The sequence below is a fragment of the Bison bison genome, unplaced genomic scaffold (assembly GCF_000754665.1).
Source record: "Bison bison bison isolate TAMUID 2011002044 unplaced genomic scaffold, Bison_UMD1.0 scf7180017864034, whole genome shotgun sequence".
Classification (NCBI taxonomy): Eukaryota; Metazoa; Chordata; class Mammalia; order Artiodactyla; family Bovidae; genus Bison; species Bison bison.
This window is the reverse complement of record NW_011494606.1, coordinates 2,848,008-2,856,337: the sequence shown is the minus strand read 5'-3', so window position 1 is coordinate 2,856,337 and position 8,330 is coordinate 2,848,008. Positions and strand designations below refer to the sequence as shown.

At 39.9% G+C, this 8,330-nt stretch overlaps 1 protein-coding gene across 1 annotated transcript in view; it reads left to right on the top strand.

Annotated features, from left to right (window-relative positions):
* The window catches only part of GLCE (glucuronic acid epimerase), a 109,640-nt gene that overhangs the window by 82,107 nt on the left and 19,203 nt on the right, over window positions 1-8,330 (top strand). The gene's annotated exons all lie outside the window — the stretch shown is intronic.

Here is an 8,330-nt window from a genome sequence, read left to right as displayed (position 1 = left end):
CAAGAAAGATGTCCTTTTCATTATAGAGGACTGGAATGCAGAAGTAGGAAGCCAAGAAACACCTGGAGTAACAGGCAAATTTGGCCGTGGAGCACAGAATGAAGCAGGGCAAAGGCTAATAGAGTTTTGCCAAGAAAATGCACTGGTCATAGCAAACACCCTCTTCCAACAACACGAGAGAAGACTCTACACGTGGACATCACCACGTGGCCAACACCAAAATCAGATTAATTATATTCTTTGCAGCCAAAGATGGAGAAGCTCTATACAGTGAGCAAAAACAAGAACGGGAGCTGACTGTAGCTCAGATCATGAACTCCTTATTGCCAAATTCAGACTTAAATTGAAGAAAGTGGGGAAAACCACTAGACCATTCAGGTATGACCTAAATCAAATCCCATATGACTATACAGTGGAAGTGAGAAATTGATTTAAGGGACTAGATCTGACAGACAGACTGCCTGATGAACTATGGACGGAGGTTCATGACATTGTACAGGAGACAGGGATCAAGACCATCCCCAAGAAAAAGAAATGCTAAAAAGCAAAATGGCTGTCTGAGGAGGCCTTACAAATAGCAGAGAAAAGAAGAGAAGCGAAAAGCAAAGGAGAAAGGAAAGATATACCCGTTTGAATGCAGAGTTCCAAAGAATAGCAAGGAGAGATAAGAAAGCCTTGCTCACCAATCAATGCAAAGAAATAGAGGTAAACAATAGATTGGGAAAGACTAGAGATCTCTTCAAGAAAATTAGAGATACCAAGGGAACATTTCATGCAAAGATGGGCTCAATAAAGGACAGAAATGGCACGGACCTAACAGAAGCAGAAGATATTAAGAAGAGGTGGCAAGAATACACAGAAGAACTGTACAAAAAAGATCTTCACGACCCAGATAATCATGACGGTGTGATCACTCACACTCACCTACAGCCAGACATCCTGGAATGTGAAGTCAAGTGGGCCTTAGAAAGCATCACTATGAACAAAGCTAGTGGAGGTGATGGAATTCCAGTTGAGCTATTTCAAATCCTGAAAGATGATGCTGTTAAAGTGCTGCACTCAATATGTCAGCAAATTTGGAAAACTCAGCAGTGGCCACAGGACTGGAAATGGACAGTTTTCATTCCAATCCCAAACAAAGGCAATGCCAAAGAATGCTCAGACTACCACACAATTGCACTCATTTCACATACTAGTAAAGTAATGGTCAAAATTCTCCAAGCCAGGCTTCAGCAATACGTGAACCATGAACTTCCAGATGTTCAATCTGGTTTTAGAAAAGACAGAGGAACCAGAAATCAAATTGCCAACATCTGCTGGATCATCGAAAAAGCAAGAGAGTTCCAGAAGAACATCTATTTCTGCTTTATTGACTATGCCGAAGCCTTTGACTGTGTGGATCACAACAAACTGGAAAATTTTTAAGAGATGGGGATACCAGACCACCTGACTTGCCTCTGGAGAAATTTGTATGTAGGTCAGGAAGCAACAATTTGAACTGGACATGGAACAACAGACTGGTTCCAAATAGGAAAAGGAGTACGTCAAGGCTGTATATTGTCACCCTGCTTATTTAACTTAAATGTAGAGTACATCATGAAAAACACTTTGCTAGAGGAAGCACAAGCTGGAATCAAGATTGCCGGGAGAAATATCAATAACTCAGATATGCAGATGACACCACCCTTATGGCAGAAAGTTAAGAGGAACTAAAAAGCCTCTTGATGAAAGTGAAAGAGGAGCGTGAAAAAGCTCAACACTCAGAAAACTAAGATCGTGGCATCCGGTCCCATCACCTCATGGCAAGTAGATGGGAAACAATGGAAACAGTGGCTGACTTTATTTTTGGGGGCTCCAAAATCACTGCAGATGGTGATTGCAGCCATGAAATTAAAAGACGCTTACTTCTTGGAAGGAAAGTTAAGACCAACCTAGACAGCATATTAAAAAGCAGAGACATTTGTCAGTCTAGTCAAGGCTATGGTTTTTCCAGTAGTCATGTATGGATGTGAGAGTTGGACTGTAAAGAAAGCTGAGCACCTAAGAATTGATGCTTTTGAACTGTGGTGTTGGAGAAGACTCCTGAGAGCCCCTTGGACTGCAAGGAGATCCAACTAGTCCATCCTAAAGGAGGTCAGTCCCGGGTGTTCATTGGAAGGACTGATGCTGAAGCTGAAACTTTAATACTTTGGCCACCTGATGCGAAGAGCTGACACACTGGAAAAGACCCTGATGCTGGGAAAGATTGAGGGCAGGAGGAGAAGGGGCTGACAGAGGATGAGATGGTTGGATGGCATCACCGACTCAATGGACATGAATTTGGGTAAACTCTGAGAGTTGGTGATGGACAGGGAGGCCTGGCGTGCTGCGATTTGTGGGGTCGCAAAGAGTTGGACACTACTGAGTGAGTGAACTGAACTGATTCATTTCAATCTACTGTCTTACGAATTCATTTTCTTTATGTTAATGCAAAGACAATTTTTACCATTTGTAAGCAGAAAAAGTGGTTTGTAAAACTTCCTTGTTATTGTAGGAACCTTAATGTCAAGAAAATGATTTTGTCTTGTGCTGAGTCCTAGCTTCTTCTCTTTTAGTAGTTGCAGAGTACTAACTCAGATTCTATCCCTGGGCATTTCCTGTAAACCAGTAGCTGATTCTACAGCTTGACAAAAATAGGGTTTGATTTTTCAGCAAGAATACTTGGGTAGAGGTGTGAACTTTCATCATAAAATGTCTGATAATCTCTTTTTTTTCTGTAAGGTTAATCTGTGTGTTCAGTCGTTGTCAGCCTGATCCAGTTATCATAAAGTTTTGCATTAACAATCCATCAAATAGCTTTAGCAAGCACTGAAAGTAATTCTTTCATTATGGGCTGCAAAATGGTGATATTCTATTAACCTTTCCTAGCATAGTACCTGAAATATTTCTGTTAAAGAAAATCTTGCCCTTCCCAACAACTTGGTTATCCCTATAGAGTTCGTACAGGAGAGGCAGAACTAATGCTTGAATCTCTCCTTTTATTTACCAATCTTCAAAATAATAAATTGAGTCCCTAATGACCTCCAAAAATAAATGAGTTTTTTTAAAGTAACGTCTGAATTCATTAATTTTAAACTATTCAGTGTGCTTCAGTTCACCACAGCGACTACTTTTTGATGCTCAAAATACCCCATCTTTGTTGCTGTTGTTTAGTTGCTCAGTTGTGTGTGACTCTTTTGTGACCTTATGGACTGTAGCCTACCAGGCTCCTATGTCCATGGGATTTCCCAGGCAAGAATACTGGAGTGGGCTGCCATTTTCATCTCCAGGGGATCTTCCTGACCCAGGGATCCATCCCATGTCTCTGGCAGTGGCAGGCAGATTCTTTACTGTTGAGCCACCAGGGGAGCCCATCCCATCTTTAGCCAGTGCAGATCTCTCCAGGTTGACTCCAAAGTCCTTTTGACATAACCCAAGTAGTTTCTGTTTTCATTACAATCCCAAAGAAAGGCAGTGCCAAAGAATGTTCAAACTACTACACAGCTGCACTCATTTCACATGCTGGCAAGGTAATGCTCAAAATCCTTCAAGCTAGGTTGCAACAGTATGTGAACTGAGAACTTACAGATGTAGAAGCTAGATTTATAAAAGGCAGAGGAACCAGAGATCAAACTGCCAGCATGCATTGGATCATAGAAAAAACAAGAGAATCCCCCCCCAAAACATCTGCTTCATTGACTATGCTAAAGTCTTTGACTGTGTGGATCACAACTAGTTGTGGAAAATTCTTCAAGAGATGAGAATACCGGACCACCTTACCTGCCTCTTGAGAAACCTGTATGCAGGTCAAGAAGCAACAATAAGAACCAGACATGGAACAACAGACTGTTTCAGAATTGGGAAAGGAATATGTCAAGGCTGTGTATTGTCACCCTGCTTATTTAACTTATATGCAGAGTACATCATGTGAAATGCCGGGCTGGATGAATCACAAAATGGAATCAAGATTGCCAGGAGAAATATCAATAATCTCAGATATGCAGATGGCACCACTCTAACGGCAGAAAATAAAAAGGAACTAAAGAGCCTCTTGATGAAGGTGAAAGAGGAGAGTGGTAATGCTGGCTTAAAACTCAACATCAAAAAATTAGTATCATGGCATCCGTCCCATCACTTGATGGCAAACAGATGGGCAAACAGTGGAAACAGTGACAGACTATTTTCTTGGGCTCCAAAATCACTGTGCATAGTGACTGCAGCCATGAAATTAAAACACTTGCTCCTTGGAAGGAAAGCTATGACAAATCTAGACAGCATATTAAAAAGCAGAGACATCACTTTGCCAACAAAGGCCCATATAGTCAAAGCCATGGTTTTGCCAGTAGTCATGTATAGATGTGAGATTTGGACCATAAAGAAGGCTGAATGGTGAAGAATTGATGTTTTCAAATTGTGGTACTGGAGAAGACATCTTGAGAGTCCCTTGGACAGCAGGGAGATCAAACCAGTCAATCCTAAAGGAAGTCAATTCATTGGAAGGACTGATGCTGAAGCTCAAACACTTTGGGCACCTGATGTGAAAAGCTAACTCATTGAAAAGACCCTGATGCTAGGAAACAGTGAGGCAAGAGGAGAAGGGGGCAACAGAGTATGAGATGGTTGGATGGCATCAGCAACTCAATGGACATGAGTTTGAGCAAACTCAGAGAGACAGTGAAGGACAGGAAAGTCTGGCATGCTGTAGTATGTAGGATCACAAAGAATTGGATGTGGCTAAGTGACTGAACAACAAAATAGTTTTGAGAGCTGTCTTGCTTTCTTCTATGACAAGGTATCCCAGGGTCATCATGTACACTTCCTACCAAAGATCCAAACAACCATTCTTCAAAGAGTTCTAGTTGCTTTCAGTGGGAATATCTAGGTTATTTCTAATAGAAATTTCTTGACATTTCTGTATCTCAGGTATATGAATGTGCCTTTTCCATGTTTAAATGCTGGTATACTATTTTAAGGTATTTCAGTGGTCACCTGAGATGAGTCAGATGCCTATATCCAGACTGATATCTAAATCAGTATGGATTAGGTTCTGCTGCTAGTAACAGACACCAGAAATATAAACCCTTATACATTCCACCTCTTGGTATTTTCCACTCATGTAAAAGAGAATGATAATTAGGCAGTCTAGAGCTAATATACAGCTACATGATCAAGGACTGAGGTACTTTATATCTTTCTACATCATCCTGTGGCCCAGAGAGTTTAGTTGCTGAAGCTTCAGCCATCTTGTCTGTGTTGTAGTCCAGAAAGAAGGAAAAATGACAGAAGGGCAAAGGAACACGTCTCTCAGTGGGATGTCTTACCCATATTCACTGTAGTAGATACTTCAAAAATAAGATGGAATATGCCTTATTCAGTCACACTGAAGGTCTGTATCAGGTCACTGTTTATGGTCACCTGCATTTTCAAAAACCTTACGGCAGTCTAGTCTTCCCATAGTCCAGAGTTTGTGCTGAAAATGATTATCAGCACTATTGAGGAGGTCAGCCCTGCTACATTCATCTATCTCAAACCTTCAGGAGACATATTTAGATTAACAACAACAAATCACATTTGAGTGATAAAGGAAGTTGTTTTTTTTTGAGGGTATAGGGGAAAGATTACAGGGAAAGGAAATATTTAAAGAGTAGATTTACCTAGTGGCTCAGATGATAAAAAATCTGCCTGCAATGTGGGAGACCTGGGTTCGATCCCTGGGTTGGGAAGATCTCCTGGAGGAAGAAATGGCAACCCACTCCAGTATTCTTGTCTGGAGAATCCCCATGGACAGAGGGGCCTGGTGGGCTACAGTCCATGGGGTTGCAAAGAACTGGATACGACTGAGCGACTAAGCACATACAGGTACTGTACATACTTTCAGTTACTGAAATCAAACTCTATAAAGAAGTTCTTGTTACCACTAGCAGTAGTTAAAAACAGTAGTTTTTAACTCTGCAGAAGAAAAACTGTCAGCAAGCACATAATGGGATTTAAACCTAGATTTATCTGGCTTCTAAGCATAGGTTCTTTATATCAGACCATAACAGTATATTATCTGACTCCAAATCACTATTTTCTCACCAACTAGATAAGAGCAGAATTAGTTGCCCTTGGTTTGTGCAGACATTTTAAACTGCTGGCTTTATGCAGCAGCTTCTGAAACCAAAATTTGTTTCTGAAAAGAGCTTCTAAATGTACTCAGCTTAATTCTCTCTAGCAGTAATATAAAGAATTCTGAAAGCAGTAATTTAAAGAACTAGGATAGGAATGTTTTTTAAAGAGCAAAGAGCAGCTTTGTATCTGGAAAAGCTCAACAGCTATAGTGTAGCTATAATATTGTTTGAAATACTGTACAGTACTTAACTAAAAAAGCTCTCTGCACCTTCTAAGCAAGTGTCAAATGAAGCATATGCCGAGAAAATAAATCAGTTCAAAAGGAATACCAGGCTTCTCCAGCTGTATAAGATTTCTACCCTCATTAGGAAAGCCAAGAGAAAGAAAACCTAATGATGTGTTTACTCTGCATGGTTCATTCACAGAACGACTTTACAGGACAAATCAGTAGAACTATCCTAAGAAGTTCTACAGAATAGAGTTGCAGATAATAAGTTTTTATCAAGTTTGGTGTAATCCTGCAAAACAAATGTCAGAAGGGGAAAGATTCATCAACTTGCTTACTTATAGTAATTTTGAACAACCATAAGGCAGAAGATAGAGTCTTGGCCATGAAGAAGAAGCTGTATGTGGAAGAAATTAGCAACCAAGCTGATTTTCAAATGTGAGTAATTATTGGGTTGACTGTGACACAGAAGTAGTAGAATGCAGTTTTGAGTTACTGAACGAAGCAATGCAATAAGAATCACATTGGAAAAAATGGTTGAGAGAATGTACTAACAGGAATCATGTGAGAACTAGCTGTCAGGTTGTGAGACTATACTGTGGAATTCGATCAAATATTTGCTAGGCAACTTAGTGTTTTTCTAATGTTTATGATAAAAAGATAAATAAATGTTCCAGCCCTTTGCCAGTGTATAATCTTTTGCAATTAAAAAATAAATATGGTAAGGTTAGCCCCCATGTTTTAGATTTCTCTTAAGAGATAGCAGAATAGGTAGACAGGAGACAAGGAAAGAGGGACTTTTATAAATAAAAAGGGAAGGAGTCATGCACAAATAACAAAGCCCTACTGTGTAGCACAGGGCTTCCCTGATAGCTTAGTGGTAAAGAATTCGCCTGCCAGTGCAGGAGATTTGGATTCAATCCCTGGGTTGGGAAGATCCCCTGAAGAAGAAATGGCAACCCACTCCAGTATTCTTGCCTGGGAAATTCTATGGACAGAGGAGCCTGGTGGGCTGCAGCCCATGGGATTGCAAGAGTCAGACACAACTTAGTGACTAAACAACAACTGTGTAGCAGAGGTAACTATATTCAGTGTCCTGTAATAAACCATAAAGAAAAATAATATACATGTATATATAACGGAATCACCATGCTGTACACCAGAAACACAACACTGTAAATCAACTATACTTCAATCTAAAGTTGGGGGTTGGGGGAGGAAGCAAGAGACAAGCAGTTTTGAGTCTTATTAATGGAATCACAGTTAAGAGTATTATCTCAATTTTCCAGAAAAAGCTGATATGGAGTCAGTTGTTGACTCAACCATTGCCCATTGCTTCACTTCTGTGAATCTTGGTTAACACTCACCGGTAAAATAGGACTAGTACTATTTAGCTCATAGGTACCTCATAGGGTGGTCTTTAGGACTAAATGAGATATGAATATACTTAAAAATGTGGAAATATTACTTCTATCTTCCTTCATGCAGAGAATGTTACTAATTTGTTCAAAGTCACAATGTGTCTGAAGTCTAATAAAAGATAGAGTTGGAAATAAAACCAGATTAAATGACTAGAACTCAATTTCTAAATTCTTAGTCCAGTGGTTGCCATTATACATTTCTATATACTCCACTATGTATTATTTATCTTTTTACTACTACAGCATGATAAATTAAATAAAAAAAAGTATGTCCAAAATGTCATATAGTAAGTACCCTCCAAATTATCATTGAAAACAGTCAATAAGTTTCTTCATCTCTAATTTCTAATAGGGGGTTCATATTTTAGATTATTGAAGAAGGCTGAGCGCTGAAGAATTGATGCTTTTGAACTGTGGTGTTGGAGAAGACTCTTGAGAGTCCCTTGGACTGCAAGGAGATCCAACCAGTCCATTCTGAAGGAGATCAGCCCTGGGATTTCTTTGGAAGGACTGATGCTAAAGCTGAAACTCCAGTACTTTGGCCACCTCACACA